Source organism: Coregonus lavaretus, assembly GCF_964263955.1.
Source record: "Coregonus lavaretus genome assembly, chromosome: 10".
In the NCBI taxonomy this organism is placed as follows: domain Eukaryota; kingdom Metazoa; phylum Chordata; class Actinopteri; order Salmoniformes; family Salmonidae; genus Coregonus; species Coregonus lavaretus.
In genome coordinates this window covers 23,047,310-23,068,003 of record NC_139997.1, presented here as the reverse complement: position 1 = coordinate 23,068,003, position 20,694 = coordinate 23,047,310, and positions in this window count along the sequence as shown.

Sequence of the window (20,694 nt, the reverse complement as noted above, 5' to 3'; positions counted from 1 at the left end):
CTTGTGCTGGGGACAACAAAATGCCACTCTAAAATGTGCTGTTTTGTCACACAACACAATGCCACAGATGTCTCCATTTGAGGGAGCGTGCAATTGGCATGCTGACTGCAGGAATGTCCACCAGAGCTGTTTCCAGAGAATTTAACTTTCATTTCTCTACCATAAGCCACCTCCAACGTTGTTTCAGAGAATTTGGCAGTACGTACAACCAGCCTCACAACCACTCACAACCGCAGACCACATGTAACCACGCCAGCCCAGGACCTCCACATCCGGCTTCTGAACCTGCGGGATCATCTGAGACCAGCCACCTGGACAGCTGATGAAACTGAAGAGTATTTCTGTCTGTAATAAAGCCCTTTTGTGGGGAAAAACTCATTCTGATTGGCTGGGCCTGGCTCCCCAGTAGGTGAGCCTATGCCCTCCCAGGCCCACCTATGGCTGCGCCCCTGCCCGGTGATGTGAAATCCATAGATTAGGGCCTAATGAATGTATTTCAATTAACTGATTTCCTTATATGAACTGTAACTCAGTAAAAAAAATTGAAATTGTTGCGTTTATGTTTTTGTTCAGAAAGAGGTCAGCGTTATATTGAAATTGTGTTATAAAGTCCATTGACATTCAGCTTTTCTTCTGCTAGGACATTAAATGACATCCTCTGTGGAGACGGCTTTTGATGTTTGAAGTGTAAGGACTGGAATGGAGTTAGGCAGAGCAATCAAGCAAAGCACCAATTAAATTAAACAATTGTTCAAAACGAGAACACAGGTCACTAAGGCAACAGTCCTTTGAACCAAACTGCTCCTGCGGTAAGTAGCTGATCAAGCAATCATCTATCAGCAGATTTGTACAGTGGGGTAAATGTATTTCTATTTTTCTCACTGGCGTGTGTTTAAAGACTTCCCCTTCACCCTAAAGTCGATCTGCTTAGAGTCATCGCCGCCTATCACGGTGATTGACCTAGCCCCACTTGCTATTAACATACCGCTGTGCTACATTGGTTAAAATCATTTATTAAGCCCAGCTGGAAATATATTTTTTGCTAAGGCAATCATTTTCTCTCAAAGTCTTTCGAAAAACATACATGGCTCCAGGCGAAAGGGCTACTGATGTGGCCACAGTACACAGATGTCCCTTTATCATTTTCCAACTGCGCCGCAACCAAGTCTGTTTCCTAACAGCAACTTATCTGGGCCCCCAAGTGAGCTACATCTCCCGCTTCAGGCTTTTAAGGCTACAGGGTGGAGATTGGGCAGATAGTTTAACCTTGTTCCAAACCACCACTATTGAAGCTTATAACAAGGGTTCTAAACGTTATTCTACAGGAACAAGGGTTCTACATGGTTCTAAGAGGGTTCTTTGTTGGGTGAAAGGTTCTACTGGGAACCAAAAATGGGTACGAGGGCAAGGCAAAGAACGGTCCCTTTATGATTCTTTGAAGAATCGCTTTAAATGGTTTATAATGGTTTTACTGCAAGGTCCACATGCACAAAGATTAGCACATTATCCTTGGCTATAGAGACATAACCATCACCCAACTGAGGACAAATGTATGCCCAATCATCTTGGGTGAACTTGTGGAACATAGAACATACATGTACTACACAAGAACAATACCAGTCTTTGCAAATCTGTTTTGCGATTGGGTCATAATGAAGTCACTCGTCTCTCGTTATGCAAACACTGCTGACATTTCCTTCTCATTGTAAATACCATTACATTTTACCAGCCTGTAAGAAAGACACCAATGAGAACAAACAATTAGCTATCATCACATATTCAACATGTGTTCCTATTCACAAACCATACGTATACACTGTTTTGTATGGCTATCCATTATTTATAAAATGCTAGCACCCAGAGATAGCCCTCTAAAGTATATACACTACATGACCAAAAGTATGTGGACACCTGCTCGTCGAAAATCTCATCCTGGGCATTAATATGGAGTTGGTCCCCCCTTTGCTGATATAATAGCCTACACTCTTCTGGGAAGGCTTTCCACTAGATGTTAAAACATTGCTGTGGGGACTTGCTTCCATTCAGCCACGAGCATTAGTGAGGTCGGGCACTAATGTTGGGCGATTAGGCCTGGCTCTAAGTCGGCGTTCCAATTTATCCCAAAGGTGTTTGATGGGGTTGAGGTCAGGGCTCTGTGCAGGCCAGTCAAGTTCTTCCACACTGATCTCTACGAACCATTTCTGTATGGACCTCGCTTTGTGCACAGGGGCATTTTCATATTGAAACAGGAAAGGGCCTTCCCCAAACTGTTGCCAGAAAGTTGGAAGCACAGCGATAAGATTTCCCTTCACTGGAACTAAGGGGCCAAATGGTGAAGCGTGATTCATCACTCCAGAGAAGGCGTTTCCACTGCTCCAAAGTCCAATGGCGGCAAGCTTTACACCACTCCAGCTGACACTTGGCATTGCGCATGGTGTTCTTAGGCTTGTGTGCGGCTGCTCGGCCAAGGAAACCTATGTCATGAAGCTCCAAACAAACAGTAATTGTGCTGACGTTGCTTCCAGAGGCAGTTTGGAACTCGATAGTGAGTGTTGCAACCGAGGACAGACGATTTTTACGCGCTACACGCTTCAGCACTAGGCGGCCCTGTTCTGTGAGCTTGTGTGGCCTACCACTTCGTGACTGGGCCGTTGTTGCTCCTAGAGGTTTCCACTTAACACAATAACAGCACTTATAGTTGACCGGGGAAGCTCTAGCAGGGCAGAAATTTGATGAACTAACTTGTTGGAAAGGTGGCAACCTATGACTGTGCCACGTTGAAAGTCACTGAACTCTTCAGTAAGGCCATTCTACTGCCAATGTTTGTCTATGGAGATTGCATGGCTGTGTGCTCGATTTTATACACCTGTCAGCAACAGGTGTGGCTGAAATAGCCGAATCCACTAATCTGAAGGGGTGTCCACATACTTTTGTTTATATAGTGTATGTATAAAGGTGACATCTAGATGGTTATCAATATTAGTTATTTCTTGTGTAGGCTTTTATCCAACTTAGCCACATTAGCTACCGCCGGCGACACAACCGTTATACTGCAGCCCAGTAAGAAGCACCTCAGGTCAGCAGGCACTTCGATACAACACCGGTGCACTGGTCGCCGGTTATCAACAGCCCAATCAGCCACGCAAAACGGTCTTGAGTGGCAACAAATCTGCCCAATTAGCTGATTCGCTTTCCATACACCCACTCCTTTCGACACACCCACTCGCCCATACTCCAGTCGACCATATTGGGCTGCAGCTACCCATACTTAGAGCTACAGCTGTGTTTGTCAGACCAGGACACATCTAAAAAAATCATTACCGGGCCGAAAAATGTATGGAAGTGAATAGGGCATTTCCATGTCAAAGGTATACAGGTCATTCCGCTGTAAAACATTTTTGGTCATTCCACAGTAAACCATTAAAAAACAAAAAATTACTTTCTTATATCTCTCAGATATAGGACAGATACTTCAAAACATACTTCCTTTTGATACACTTTTTGACTATCTGTTTTGCCATGAATGTGTTATTCAATGTGTTGCTATGGGTTAATAGCAGTAAGGCCAAATTCAATGGTTCATCAAATCATTTTTTGTATATACCTACAGAGGTCCTAAAAATGTATATCAAACAGCTAAATGATCCATGATACAGTATGATCATCTTAAAACAATTCCATATGTTAGCTTAGTACCTCACCTCCCCTCCAAAGGCTAAGACTATAGGGGGGGACAGTGTAGCTATGGCTCCCATTCAAACAAAAAAGACTCCATGACTGGGAAAGACCTAAAGGAAAAAGTGTCTGAGACCAAGCATCCCTGCCTGCCGTGGAATGCAGACAGACAGGGATAGTAGGAAACTAAAAAGAGCAACACTGAACAAGCTGCAATGTAACTTACTGTATCAAGCAGCATGATATTTATTTTGTTAAATAGCCTCTCTGGGACAAACATTATTCAAAGAGTACAGACAATAATTTTTCTTATTACTGGGCATTCCAAGCCATAGTGCCACAGTTTCCAAAACAATGTAGTGCTGGTGTAGCAGTGATTCGTAATCTTGTGTAGTGACGTTACTTTCCTTGACCTGACACGAGGTGGAATTGTGACAGGTTCTTAGGATCTGGGTTGAGCAGGCAGAGTGAGGTACAGGTAGACAAATTACCAGTTTCAAACATTTATTTAAGGCATGGTTTTTCCACAACTGAACTCAAGACTCAAGACCATTCTCCATTCACATTTTATTGATTTAGTTATTTTACATTGTACCAAATAAGTTGCATAAAAACCATGCAAGATAGAAACACACTAAAACATACCATAATGAAGAAAATAAACAAAGGGGCACAGGAAGCGGTGCAGTCCTGAGGGGTATACTACTATTGAAGCTAGCTCTACTCAGGGTTTTCTAAAGTTAGCCAGCTTCAGCTAGCGCCACATTCCAGCTAGGATTCATCCGTACTAAGATGGTGGATATTGTTCGTCCACCTGCCGCTAACTCTAGCAGGCTTGTAACTGCGCGTGCATGTTGCACGTGGTTAGTTGAACGCCGAACTCTTCAGGCTTGCTAAAGTGCCGTCTTAATTTGATTAATTATTGTTAGTGCTGTCTTTGGTGTGCTTTGATGTGCTCATCAAAGCACAATCACCTTTTTCCCACTCCTATCATTAAATAATTGTATTAAGTTATACACACATTTTACTGTGCGTGAAGTTTAAAATGCATTCTGTTATTACTAAATGTGTAATGTGATAGGTATTTTAACATTACAATTTAACACAACATTTTATTAATAAAATATTTAAAGGTCCAATGCAGCTGTTTTTTTTATCTCAATATCAAATAATTTCTGGGTAAACAAGAATTTAGCTAGGACTGTCTGGGAGTGGTATGAGTGGGGAGGGGAGAACTAAAAATGAGCTGTTATTGGCAGAGAGGTTTGGAACTATCTTTATTATTGGTCTATTAACTAATTTACCACCAGGCAGGCCACTAACTCCATCCCACCAGAACAAGATGAAATTTCAGGCGGTCTATTCAAACAGATTTTACACTAAAAGGACATTATCATTTTCACAGTATTATTCCAACCTCAGTGTGGAAATACAGTGGGGAAAAAAAGCATTTAGTCAGCCACCAATTGTGCAAGTTCTCCCACTTAAAAAGATGAGAGAGGCCTGTAATTTTCATCATAGGTACACGTCAACTATGACAGACAAATTGAGGAAAAAAAATCCAGAATATCACATTGTAGGATTTTTAATGAATTTATTTGCAAATTATGGTGCAAAATAAGTATTTGGTCACCTACAAACAAGCAAGATTTCTGGCTCTCACAGACCTGTAACTTCTTCTTTAAGAGGCTCCTCTGTCCTCCACTCGTTACCTGTATTAATGGCACCTGTTTGAACTTGTTATCAGTATAAAAGACACCTGTCCACAACCTCAAACAGTCACACTCCAAACTCCACTATGGCCAAGACCAAAGAGCTGTCAAAGGACACCAGAAACAAAATTGTAGACCTGCACCAGGCTGGGAAGACTGAATCTGCAATAGGTAAGCAGCTTGTTTTGAAGAAATCAACTGTGGGAGCAATTATTAGGAAATGGAAGACATACAAGAACGGTGAGCAAAAATCCCAGAACCACACGGGGGGACCTAGTGAATGACCTGCAGAGAGCTAGGACCAAAGTAACAAAGCCTACCATCAGTAACACACTACGCCGCCAGGGACTCAAATCCTGCAGTGCCAGACGTGTCCCCCTGCTTAAGCCAGTACATGTCCAGGCCCGTCTGAAGTTTGCTAGAGTGCATTTGGATGATCCAGAAGAGGATTGGGAGAATGTCATATGGTCCAATAGAACTTTTTGGTAAAAACTCAACTCGTCGTGTTTGGAGGACAAAGAATGCTGAGTTCCATCCAAAGAACACCATACCTACTGTGAAGCATGGGGGTGGAAACATCATGCTTTGGGGCTGTTTTTCCTGCAAAGGGACCAGGACGACTGATCCGTGTAAAGGAAAGAATTAATGGGGCCATGTATCGTGAGATTTTGAGTGAAAACCTCCTTCTATCAGCAAGGGCATTGAAGATGAAACGTGGCTGGGTCTTTCAGCATGACAATGATCCCAAACACACCGCCCAGGCAACGAAGGAGTGGCTTCGTAAGAAGCATTTCAAGGTCCTGGAGTGGCCTAGCCAGTCTCGAGATCTCAACCCCATAGAAAATCTTTGGAGGGAGTTGAAAGTCCGTGTTGCCCAGCGACAGCCCCAAAACATCACTGCTCTAGAGGAGATCTGCATGGAGGAATGGGCCAAAATACCAGCAACAGTGTGTGAAAACCTTGTGAAGCCTTACAGAAAACGTTTGACCTGTGTCATTGCCAACAAAGGGTATATAACAAAGTATTGAGAAACTTTTGTTATTGACCAAATACTTATTTTCCACCATAATTTGCAAATACATTTATTAAAAATCCTACAATGTGATTTTCTGGAGAAAAAAATTCTCATTTTGTCTGTCATAGTTGACGTGTACCTATGATGAAAATTAAAGGCCTCTCTCATCTTTTTAAGTGGGAGAACTTGCACAATTGGTGGCTGACTAAATACTTTTTTTCCCCACTGTATATATAAAACACAGGAAAATCACTTTGTCTGCACTGGGCCTTTAATTCAATCTTTCAGAGAGGGAGGGAATCTGATTTAATTGGTCCTCAACTCACAGCTAAGACACTTCATTTAGGACAAGGAGTTAGCACTGATTTAGCCTGCCCGGGAGCAGGTTAGTTCTGAAGGATTTTTTGCCATAGAAATGTACCTGGCTGAAAGGTGAGCCACTTTCGTGGTACCGGTTATCCCGAGTTAAACTCAGAGTCGACCAAAGTTACCTCACTAACTCCTCAAACCACATACATAGTATAGGGCTCAGGAGGCAGACATCACTTTTTTTAAACAGAACCTTTAGTAGCCATGTTCTCTCAACAAACACTTGCCACATGCTCACTGCAACAGGGTTCCACCATGCCTCTGGACTGCATCACTTCCTGTTGGCTGCCACACTTCAAACAGAGTCATGTGATCATACAATTACTAAATGAACCAATGAAATGTCTGGAGCGTTAACGAGGCAATCAGTCACATATGTGACAGACCCACAAAGTGAGCTGTCACCCACTTGGGTGGCTAGGTAGCCAATAAAGTTTAGTTGTTAGAACTGCTGACATTGGAGTTTGGGGTACTGGAAGAAGCATGAGATCTAATCAAGGGTAAAGTTTTTGTATTTTGTATTTTGTATTTATCAAGGATCCCCATTAGCTGCTGCCAAGGCAGCTGCAACATTAAGGCAGTTATATACAATTTAACATATTACATTACATTATATTTCATAACACTAGTTGAAACACATTACAAAAGGGTGTCAATTTTTCATACACAGTGCCAGCTTTCAACATCACTAAGAGTTATGAATGCACACACACATTCCCAATTCACCTAACATGAACATTTCATTACATTCTCCATTATATAAGCATCTTGGAGTGTCAGGCATCTTAATTTGAGTCTGGTAATGAGCCAGAGAAGATGCTCAACATTGAGTTATTGGTAAAAAATAATAATATGTGACCTCACTCCAAGTCATCTTCTCCAATGTGCAGTAATTACCAGAGTGTCTCTTGTTTTCTTCTCGTCTCAGATCACATGTTTCTGACTGGGTAGAATTTAAGATTCCCTTCGGAAAACTAATTTGACTCTTTTATGTCAAAGTACAAATCGTCGAAATAATAACATATTCTCTTTTGCTGCAACAAAAAATAAATAAATTAGCTTCACATCTATACTTTACACAAGCTGTTCTGAAAGAATTGCTAAATTAAATAGCATTTTTAATTACTCCATAGATAATCAAAGCTAGATGGCATCTCTCTCTGTCTCAGATCACATGTTTCTGACTGGGTAGAATTTAAGATTCAGATACTTTCAAATGAAACAGTTCTCATGCGTCCTAAGCTGTGGTGGCGAGGCAGACTGTAAATGGGACACGTTGGAAATGCACACCATGCACACTACTTTATGTATTTGCCTGTTATAAGTTTCAAATGGTTAATAGAGAAAAGAGGACACAAAGTGTTTTTGAGAGGAACTAATAATCACTATAAAACATGATTCAATCTCATCAAAGTAACCATCATTAAAGGTATTTTATCGCTTCTCATAAGACAAAACAAATGCAAAGACAGTTGGCTCTCCATTTTAAGGATTTAGAATAGAATAGATTAAAACTTTATTGTCTATCCAGGATGGAAATTTTTCTTTGGCATCACGTTCCATTAAAAGGATCACATACACATACATTCTCACATAATACACATTTAAACCAGTCAGTCCATCATGTTGCATACACTAAAAACATAGAGGACATTAATACATTCACTCACAACCGACCGCTGTCCCAACTGCACTGGATAGATAAATACATATACTGATACAATTTACTTTGCATTTAGTAGTCCAACAGCACAAGGAACGAATTAATGTTTGAACACGTTCTTCTTGGCCATGGGCATTCTGAAGCACCGGCCAGAGGGAAGCCTCTCAAACTGAGGGTGTAGAGGATGGGAGGGTTCGCCAATGACAGCCAGTGCCTTCTTTATGGTTGCCTTGTGGAACAGACTGCTCAAATGTGCCTGTGGTCGACCAATTACATTACTGGCTGTGTTTACTATTCTGCTCAGTTTGCTTTTGCTCCTCACGCTCAGATTACCATACCTGACTGTCATATTGAACGTGAGGATGCTCTCCACCAAGCTGCTGTACACCCTCTCCAGAACATCCTGGCGGACCCCAAACCCCTTCAATTTCCTGATTAAAAACAGGCGCTGGCTGGCCTTTAAAAAAAATACAGTCTGCATTCTCTGTAAAACTCAGCTTGTTATCAATTTGCCGATTTAAATAACGAGAGATCTATACCGTAAGCTGTACATAATCAGTAACCTATTTCTCCCATATATCCCTGTGGACATTCACTGTCATTTAGACAAAGGTAAGGTCAGAATGTTTAGAATTTAATAGACCACTGGCTCAATGCACCAAGGCCAATCCATTGGGGTTTCTAATATCACATTTGTAATAGTCCTTACTGAATTGTGCATATCCAGCCCTGTAACCCATAGCAAGGAGAGGTTCTGCTATGACAATTATTCACTCCCACACATGGCACAGGCTGGGTTCATATGAATCCAATTATGCAGTCTGAATGCAATCCATCAATTATCGACAATGAATGGCTGGGGACAAGCATTTTATGCTCAACAAAAGCATAGCCCATCCCTCCCTTGCTCCTATACACTTACCTCCCCTTCCCCACTCATTTGTAAAATAATGAATTTCAATTATATTGTAGCATCCCATCTCTCCTGTGACACACACACACACACACACACACACACACACACACACACACACACACACACACACACACACACACACACACACAAACAGTCTGAGTACTGACCATGCAGAAGCTGAGCCTCAGCAGAAAGCCAGCAGAAAGCCAGCACAGGGATGCAGGGAGGTTGACTGACTTCTAAAACCATCCCTGCGGTAGATTCAGAAATAATTCCCAAATTCTGACCTCGGGTTAAGGTGGTTTATTCTCTGCACCCAAAAGCTGCTCTGAGGGTAAAATGAACCAAAATTCAGAATAAAGTATCCCTGGGGATTACGTGGGCCTATCTAAAAGCTTTGAGGATGTCATAACACACTACATAAATGCCGACCCATCCAGAATGCTCTCATAGATAGGATCAAACAGTAGATTGCCGCTCCTGGGGGAGCCATAATAAATTGACAGGATACATTCATCCAACGTCGCCAGGCAAGGTAATTGTTTTTGCTCGCCTGCTAAGCCAGCCGTAAATGGATGAAATAAAGGGACTCGGAATCCATCAAAAGCATCTTTAGGCAAAACAGCCATAAGTAACACTTCTCAAGCAGGAGAGGAGAGATTGGAGGAGAAATTACAGCTGGCAACCCACATGACTAAAACTAACACTCAACCTAACAGGACTAACACACATTCATGCCATTTTGGTGTTAGCGAAATCAGTCTTCAAAATGCTTTTTCAGTCAGCGAATGCACTTAGTCCGGAGACTGGCATTTCTTGCCTGAGTGGATTTTGTGTTCCCTTTATTTACTTATCGACGCCAACCTTCCCGTCTTGGGTTCAAATCAAGGGTTGGAACCGGTTCAGGGAACAGAACAGAAAACCAGAAAATAAGGAAATTATTTGAGGAACAGAACCCGAACCGAAAACGTAGGTGATCTATACTGTTCTGGAACAGAACCGTTATTTGAAAAGCATGGGAACCGTTTAATAATGTTCTTTTACATTCTGGGCATTTTTTTCTGGGTCCCACAAAAATGTAAACAAAGCGCCCATGCAAAGCCCTCACTCTGTCACTCAGAAACTTATTCCAGCCTGCCAGCTGAAAATCTTTGCCAGTAGGTGTGAGTGTGTGTGTAGGCTACCTGCCCCTCCCTTCTGAAGCATAGGTTACTGTAGCCTACTGACTACGTTACAAGCGTAATTCAGAAATTATGGACAGATGTTTAATTAGAGAAGAATGGATTGACTTTTTCAATGCTAGTTAAGGATACTAAATTTATCACGTTTCACATTAGATTAATTAACTACAAAAAGGTAACATTATTTTTGTTATTCTAGTGCTGCTCTGCACACACAAGCTTGTTAGCTAGCTAACATTTGCTCTGGTCCAACGTTAAACCAGCCCAGTGCTTCAAGGCAAGCTTCCTCCATCCTCTCTCACTCTCTCACTCTCTCACTCTCTCCTCACCCTCAAAATGTCATTGAGTCTCACACCCTACACTGTGACTGGAAGCACAGTGTGTGTGTGTTTGTCTTTCATTATGATTAAACTATGCTGTTACCGCAAAATACAATTTGATCTTAATGACTTTCCTATACAGATTCAATCGCTTACCCGAGCCACAGTAAGCTGCTCTATCCACACTGATTGGTGAAGTAATTTAATGTTGAGCTAAATGTTTAAATAAAAGTAGGCCTATATTTCAGAGGTTTAAAAAGGAACAGAAAGGAACGATATAAACCAGTGCTTCTTTTGGGGTTCAAACCGGTTCAGAACATTATTTTGCTGGTCGGAACAGTGGAACGGAATGAAAATAATTATGATTCTGTTCGGAACGATTAGAAAATAATTTTGGTTCCAACCCCTGGTTCAAATACTATTTGAAATCTTTCAAATACTTGTAGTTTACTTTAGCCTGCCTGGAGTGCCAGATAGGCAGGGATCGCACTTTTGCGATTATTGAATTGGTTCCATTGTGCCAGGCAAGCTCAATCAAACCCAACTTTAAGTATTTGAATTGAGTTGACATAGTATTTAAACCCAGGTCTGCAACCTTGAGACACTGTTGGGAAGCGTTTCCTCGTTGCCATCACTGCCACAGTGCAAGGGGAAAACAGCTGTTAGATGCATAATGAGATCATTTAGACGGCACACTGTGACATTTTGTCTCAATCACTAACACTGGGTCAGGGCATGGATGTCTTCCAAGAGGAAATATAGTCCCAAACAGACAGGCAATCTCCCCTTGTGCCAAACTTGGCATCCTATCGTCCCATTTCATTCATCAACGCAGATCAAAACACTGGACCAAGTGAGATCTAGATTCTAGAGAAAATATTTGGTATGGAGGGTAAACCGCAGTCTGCCATGAAGATGTATAACCAAGAAGCAGTCTATACTCTCTTTAGTGTGATAGAAAATACATACAAATGAGGCTACACAAAGTCTGACCTGTAGAGTTCCCTTTTATGCAAGGATTATGATAGCACTACAGCAGGCAGATAAATTCTGACAGATTAGTCCACTCCTGTGGACCATTATCAGTTCTCTTGAAGGTGTCCTCATGGCGATGATCATAATGGGGGAGGGAAGTGCTGTAGTATGGCTGTCCACAATGTGGCCATCACCTCTGCACGGCATCTCCCAGAGTATTTCTAACCCAGTAAGTGAACTTTTAAATGATGTGTTCCTTCACCTTCACGAGTTGCCAGGATACAAATGAGTCACACAGCATCCCACACGCTCATGCGGTATAATAAACGGTATAATAAACCCATTTCACCCAGCAGGAAATAAAATATAATTTTCAAGTTCAGTGATTGGGTTCATGAACACTCTCTCTCTCTCTGGGTTTCAAACAAACACACACACATGTGCGCACACACACAGGCAAGCACACACATGCTGAAAAACAGTACATAAACATTTTCATCAGTTGAATTTCTATAAAATTGTATTATCTATTAATCTATTTTGTGTAGCACTCTGGATGATAGTGGCCATTAATAGACTTCTTCCTCTGTACAAATATTTTTCATGGTCATTCGACAAAGTAGGCTGTTGCTATTTGGACAAGTGAAAAAAACATACTGAATTCCCAACACACTAACCTTATCACAAAAAACTGAAATACCTTATTTACATAACTATACAGATCCTTTGCTATGAGACTCGAAATTGAGCTCAGGTGGCTCCTGTTTCCATTGATCATCCATGAGATGTTTCTACAACTTGATTGGAGTCCACTTGTGGTAAATTCAAGTGATCGGACATGATTTGAAAAGGCACACACCTGTCTATAACGCAGGAGTGGCTTCGGGACAAGTCTCTGAATGTCCTTGAGTGGCCCAGCCAGAGCCCGAACTTGAATCCGATCCAACATCTCTGGAGAGACCTGAAAATAGCTGTGCAGCAATGCTCCCCATCCAACCTGACAGAGCTTGAGAGGATCTGCAGAGAAGAATGGGAGAAACTCCCCAAATATAGGTGTGCCAAGCTTTTAGCGTCATACCCAAGAAGACTCAAGGCTGTAATCACTGCCAATGGTGCTTTAACAAAGTACTGAGTAAAGGGTCTGAATACTTATGTAAATGTGATATTTCCATTTTATTTTTACATTTGCACTAAAAAACAACAACCTGTTTTTGCTTTGTCATTATGGCGTATTGTGTGTAGATTGCTGAGAGGAAAAAAACGATTTAATCCATTTTAGAATAAGGCTGTAATGTAACAAAATGTGGAAAAAGTCAAGGGGTCCGAATACTTTCCGAATGCACTGTACTGCACTTAACATGTAAAGCCGGTTTCCGGACACAGATAAAGCCTAGTCCTGGACTAAAAAGAGCTTTGAATGGAGAATCTCCATTGAACATGCATTTTAGTCCAGGACTAGGTTTCATCGGGGTCTGGGAAAAAGGCTGTAACGTTTAAGTATTTGTTACAATGCACTACACAAGGTGGCTTTGGAACTGACCAGGCTACAGATCTAAAAGGTTGGGAACTAAAAGGCTCAGCACTGGCAAAACTAGGGACTTGAGAGATAAATTCCTCTTGAACCCGAATCGCTCCCATCCAGAATGATGTAAGACCAGTGTGATCTTCAATAAGTTTTCCCAGTCTGTCATTTTGTCTAAACTCAAAAGGCAAGACTGATCAAGGACTGAGGACAATAACGTTGAAGCACTGACTGCCATCTTAACAAGAAAGGCACTAGATTGACAAAGATGTCTTATCTCCAGCGCTCGGCATGAAAAGGAAGAGCGCAGGATGAAAGGAAAGAGTGAAGGAGGAGACCTCTATGGCCATGTGTCAAAAGCAAATACTGTACGGAGACATCCTCTTTTTACTCCTTTCAAAGGTATTTTTTTAACAGAAAGATAAAGAAGGAGCAAGATATAGTTAGGTCCATAATTATTGGCACCCTTGATAAAGATCAGCAAAAAATAATGTATAAAATACATAATCCACATACTGAGCTATATTGTACGCTACATTTAAATACACTACCAGACAAAAGTTTGGACACACCTACTCATTCAAGGGTTTTTCTTTATTTTTACTATTTTTTACATTGTAGAATAATAGCGAAGACATCAAAACTATGAATTAACACATATGGAATCATTTAGTAAGCAAAAAAGTGTTAAACAAATCATAATATATTTTATATTTGAGATTCTTCAAATAGCCACCCTTTGCCTTGATGACACCTTTGCACACTCTTGGCATTCTCTCAAGCAGCTTCACCTGGAATGCTTTTCCAACAGTCTTGAAGGAGTTCCCACATATGCTGAGCACTTGTTGGCTGCTTTTCCTTCACTCTGCGGTCCGACTCATCCCAAACCATCTCAATTTGTTTGAAGTCGGGGGATTGTGGAGGCCAGGTCAGCAGCACTCCATCACTCTCCTTCTTGGTAAAATAGCCCTTACACAGCCTGGAGGTGTGTTGGGTCATTTGTCCTGTTGAAAAACAAATGATAGTCCCACTAAGCCCAAACCAGATTGGATGGCGTATCGCTGTAGAATGCTGTGGTAGCCATGCTGGTTAAGTGTGCCTTGAATTCTAAATAAATCACAGTGTCACCAGCAAAGCACTCCCACACCATAAAACCTCATGCTCCATGCTTTATGGTGGGAAATATACACGCGGAGATCATCCATTCACCCACACCGCATCTCACAAAGACACAGCGGTTGGAACCAACATTTTCAAATTTGGACTCCAGACCAAACGACACATTTCCACTGGTCTAATGTCCATTGCTCATGTTTCTTGGCCCAAGCAGGTCTCTTCTTCTTATTGGTGTCCTTTAGTAGTGGTTTCTTTGCAGCAATTCGACCACGAAGGCCTGATTCACGCAGTCCCCTCTGAACAGTTGATGTTGAGATGTGTCGGTTACTTGAACTCTGTGAAGCATTTATTTGGGCTGCAATTTCTGAGGCTGGTAACTCTAATGAACTTATCCTCTGCAGCAGAGTTAACTCTGGGTCTTCCATTCCTGTGGTGGTCCTCATGAGAGCCAGTTTCATCATAGCGCTTGATGGTTTTTGTGACTGCACTTGAAGAAACTTTCAAAGTTCTTGAAATGTTCCGGATTGACTGACCTTCATATCTTAAAGTACTGATGGACTGTCATTTCTCTTTGCTTATTTGAGCTGTTCTTGCCATAATATGGACTTGGTCTTTTACCAAATAGGGCTATCCTCCTACCTTGTCACAAACACAACTGATTGGCTCAAATGCATTACGAAGGAAAGAAATTCCACAAATTAACTTTTAAGAAGGCACACCTGTTAATTGAAACGCATTCCAGGTGACTACCTCATGAAGCTGGTTGAGAGAATGCCAAGAGTGTGCAAAGCTGTCATCAAGCAAAGGGTGGCTATTTCAAGAATCTCAAATATAAAATATATTTTGATTTGTTTAACACTTTTTTGCTTACTACATGATTCCATATGTGTTATTTCATAGTTTTGATGTCTTCACTATTATTCTACAATGTAGAAAATAGTAAAAATAAAGAAAAACCCTGGAATGAGTAGGTGTGTCCATTTTTATATAATGGCGCCTGAGGGGATGGCTGCCGTTTTACAGGCTCCTAACCAACTGCGCTATTTTATTAGTTTTTTCGCATTGTTTGTAACTTATTTTATTTACTTATTGTGTACATAATGTTGCTGCTACCGTCTCTTATGACCGAAAATAACTTCTGGACATTAGAACAGAGTTTACTCACCCGTCATTTGCGTGAAGAAAATACAGAGAAAAAGGGGGCGGAGTTCGGGCTGCCTTCTGAGAATTCGTAGGCGAGTGAGTAAACTTCCACTACCATCCATTCTATTGGCCAACATGCAATCATTGGAAAACAAAATGGATGATCTACGATCAAGAATATCCTACCAACGAGACATTAAAAACTGTAATATCTTATGTTTCACTGAGTCGTGGATGAACGACGAAACGGTTAATATAGAGCTGGCAGGATTTTCCATGCATCTGCAGGACAGAGAAGCTACATCTGGTAAGATGAGGGGAGGGGGTCTGTGTCTATTTGTCAATAACAGCTGGTGTGTGATGTCTAATATTAAAGAAGTCTCAAGGTATTGCTCGCCTGAGGTAGAGTACCTTATGATAAGCTTTAGATCACCAAGAGAGTTCTCATCTATATTATCCGTAGTAAAAAACTCTAGACCACCTTTACTCCACACACAGAGACGCACACAAAGCTCTCCTTCGCCCTCCATTTGGTAAATCTGACCATAATTATATCCTCCTGATTCCTGCATACAAGCAAAAACTAAAGCAGGAAGTACCAGTGACTCGCTCAATACGGAAGTGGTCAGATGACGCGGATGCTACGCTACAGGACTGTTTTGATAGCACAGACTGGAATATGTTCCGGGATTCATCCAATGGCATTGAGGAGTATACCACCTCAGTCATCGGCTTCATCTATAAGTGCATTGACGACTTCGTCCCCACAGTGATGGTACGTACATATCCCAACCAGAAGCCATGGATTAAAGGCAACATCCGCATCGAGCTAAAGGCTAGAGCTGCCGCTTTCAAGGAGCGGGACACTAATCCGGACGCTTATAAGAAATCCTGCTACGCCCTCAGATGAACCATCAAACAGGCAAAACGTCAATACAGGATTAAGATTGAATCCTACTACACCGGCTCTGACCCTCGTTGGATGTGGCAGGGCTTGAAAACTATTAAGGACTACAAAGGGAAACCCAGCCGCGAGCTGCCCAGTGACGCGAGCCTACCAGACGAGCTGACATTTTCAACCTCTTCCTGACAGAGTCTGTAATACCTACCTGTTTCAAGCAGAACACCATAGTCCCTTTGCCCAAGGAAGCGAAGGTAACCTGCCTAAATGCTTACCACCCCTAGCACTCACGTCGGTAGCCATGAAGTGCTTTGAAAGGCTGGTCATGGCTCACATCAACAGCATTATCCCGGATACCCTAGACCCACTCCAATTCGCATATCGCCCCAACAGATCCATAAACGGTGCAATCTCAATCGCACTCCACACTGCCCTTTCCCACCTGGACAAAAGGAACACCCATGTGAGAATGCTGGTCATTGACTACAGCTCAGCGTTCAACACCATAGTGCCCTCTAAGCTCATCACTAAGCTAAGGACCCTGGGACTTAACACCTCCCTCTGCATCTGGATCCTGGACTTCCTGACGGGCCGCCCCCAGGTGGTAAAGGTAGGCAACAACACATCTGCCACGCTGATCCTCAACACTGGGGCCCCTCAGGTGTGTGTGCTTAGTCCCCTCCTGTACTCCCTGTTCACCCACGACTGCGTGGCCAAACACGACTCCAACACCATCATTAAGTTTGCTGACGACACAACAGACAACAATGAGACAGCCTATAGGGAGGAGGTGAGAGACATAGCAGTGTGGTGCCAGGACAACAACCTCTCCCTCAATGTGAGCAAGACAAAGCAGCTGATCGTGGACTACAGGAAAAGGCGGGCCGAACAGGCCCCCATTAACATCGATGGGGCTGTAGTGGAGCGGGTTGAGAGCTTCAAGTTCCTTGGTGTCCACATCACCAACAAACTATCATGGTCCAAACACACCAAGACAGTCGTGAAGACGGCACAATAACACCTTTTCCCCCTCAGGAGACTGAAAAGATTTGGCATGGGTCGCCAGATCCTCCAAAAGTTATGCAGCTGCACCATCGAGAGCATCCTGACCGGTTGCATCGCCGCCTGGTATGGCAACTGCTTGGCATCTGACCGTAAGGCGCTACAGACAGTAGTGCGTACGGCCCAGTACATCACTGGGGCCAAGCTTCCTGCCATCCAGGACCTATATACTAGGCGGTGTCAGAGGAAAGCCCCAAAAATGGTCAAAGACTCCAGTCACCCAAGTCATAGACTGTTCTCTCTGCTCCCGCACAGCAAGCGGTACCAGGGCGCCAAGTCTAGGACCAAAAGGCTCCTTAACAGCTTCTACCCCCAAGCCATAAGACTGCTGAACAATTAATCAAATGGCCACCCATATTATTTACATTGTTTTTACACTGCTGCTCCCCGCTGTCTATTATCTATGCATAGTCACTTTACCCCTACCTACATGTACAAATTACCTTGACCAACCTGTACCCCCACACATTGACTCGGTACCGGTACCCCCTGTATATAGCCTCGTTATTGTTATTTTACAGTGTTACTTTTTATTATTTTTAACTTTAGTTTATTTGGTCAATATTTTCTTAACTCTTTCTTGAACTGCATTGTTGGTTAAGGGCTTGTATGTAAGCATTTCACGGGCATAGTTTTGATGTCTTCACTATTATTCTACAATGTACAATTCAACCAAATTCAGTAAAAAATTAGTAAAATGTGCACACAGAGGACATTTTTATTCCCCAAAAGTCTTCCAGCCTAGACAGCAATGTTAATCTCCTATTCTTTTATATTGCTCACTTGGTTTGTTTGGCTCATAACTCAACAAATAAACTGTTGATGAACTGTTAAGAGGACACTACAACTTCAAATGGATTTGATGCCAGAGATTCTGAAATTACAAGGTGAGATTGATCAATCTTTCAAAAAAAATTGGGTGCCTGCAACGTCACTTCCTGGAGTAGCTCAAGATGCGCATGTTATGGTTGCGCTCCTCTTGCTCTGACGTTGCATTCATCAACCAATGGTTGCGTGCCACGTCATAACATATGAGTTTAGCTGATACTTAAAATAATTATCCAGGCGTTGTAAGATTTGGCAGGCGTCAGCGACACCTGACTTCATGACACTGACTTCATGAGACGCCATCTTAATCGACTTAATTTGGCTACAATGCGCTATTGAGTCTTCACACAGGAATGCATGGTGTCACGTGATCAATGGCTTTGTCCATTCATATTTACAGTCATTTAATTATGTTCATGTAAATACAGCCAATTATGTTTGTCTCCTCGCATCTCAGCTCAAGAGGTTTCCAGTTCTATTCCATGTGTACAGATCTTATTATTGAGGGAATTGTCCATACAGGCAATTCATTTAGGAATTTGTGGGCTACATGTTTTGAGTCTTTGTTGTACTAATTGATTTGACAGAAAGGGATCCTAATGAAAAGACAATGAAGTGTTGTTTTGCTGTGTGTTGACCTGATATGTTTTTATTCATTAGTTGAAAAGATAAGACACTGAAAAGAACCTTGTCATCAACATACTTTGGGTAATGCAATAGCTCCCTCTGCTGTATTTTGTCTGAAATAACACCTCAAGAGTGCTGCGACATGCATGTTTTGGTTGTATTCAATCATTATTGCTTAAGAGACAACACAAAGAATAATTTATGAAATCAATGAAACTATTTGGATTAACAGATATTGCTTCTCAGATATTGTGATATTTAATTGTGGCCTTTCTAGCACTTTCAAATGGGAGATTCCACAGGACTTAGAAAATATTTCAAGTTTCAACTTCAAACTCCACTTACATCACTGGAGATTCAAGAGGAAGAGTTTAAAGGTGGCCTTTGTCAGACACAGGTAGAACTACTCGTTTTCTGCCACCTGCATTCTCTAAATAAAAGGCCAGAGACGTTTTCATATTAGTCCATGTTTATTGAGAAAATAGGATCAGTCACACTGCTGTTATATTGAAGACTACCAATATATTTTCCAGGGTATCCATGGGGTTACTGGCCCAACGCCAGGTAACCTAGTGCTTAAGAGCGTTGGGCCAGTAACCAAAAGGTTGCTGGTTCAAATCCCTAAGCATACTAGGTGAAAAATCTATCTGTGCCATTGAGCAAGGCACTCAACCCTAGTTGCTCTGGATAAGAGCATCTGCTAAATTGTAAAATATCCATGAAAACCTTTCCCTTCCATTTACAGATATCAATTATTTACAACTAGATTATGCAACTATGTGCGTTACTGTACACATTGCCTCATCCCATCTGTGTGTGTTGTCGCCAACTTCTATCATTCATGGTTATGCAATAAAAAGAGTTGGCTGCAGCACATACAGTAAGTAGCCTATGGGATAAGGTTAGTGTACATCAGAATCAAATGATTTTGTGATTCGATGTGTCCACATAGAATAGGATTCATTTTGTTCAACTTCTAAATGGGCAGACACTTTTTTTATTTTGAGAGACTTTTCTTTAAAATCCCCAGATATGTCTGCTTTAAAATGCAAAACATTGAGATACATTCGTCATAGACTTTTTACTTTTATCCTGCACCATTTCCATCATTTTGTATGCTGCAAATGGTGTTGGAGCGAAGTCACACAGGGTTAACTACTGGGTATGAGCATGACCAAATCTGACTAGTCATGGTGTGTAGAATCCCAGTTCCTGCCATTACCACTCCAACCTTAATATCTTATAGTACATAGGGGTTGTAGGAACATCATGCATTTTCATTTTCTTGTATTAAATCAGCACTAGACATCTCATTTCATTGTCACCCCCCCAGCTCAGACAGTCCTGTCTTGTCACACAATCCATACAACCCATAACACCTCCGAACAGGCACAATCAATCAGCATGCACTCAATGAACATCACTAAAATAAGCAATTATTTTTCAACAAGTCAATGATGACAATCCAGGAAACGGTGAAAGGCCTGCTAGGTTTGTATAGCCGATAACTATGAGAATAGCTTGGTAATTTTGTCTTCCCTGCTAGTCATCCCAATGAAAAATAGTCAGACCCGTTTTGCAAATAATCTCATGAAGTATGTGTGGCAAATACAGAAACTAAAATTAAGTTCCAATCAATTTTATCACCCACATATTCAGTATATCAGTG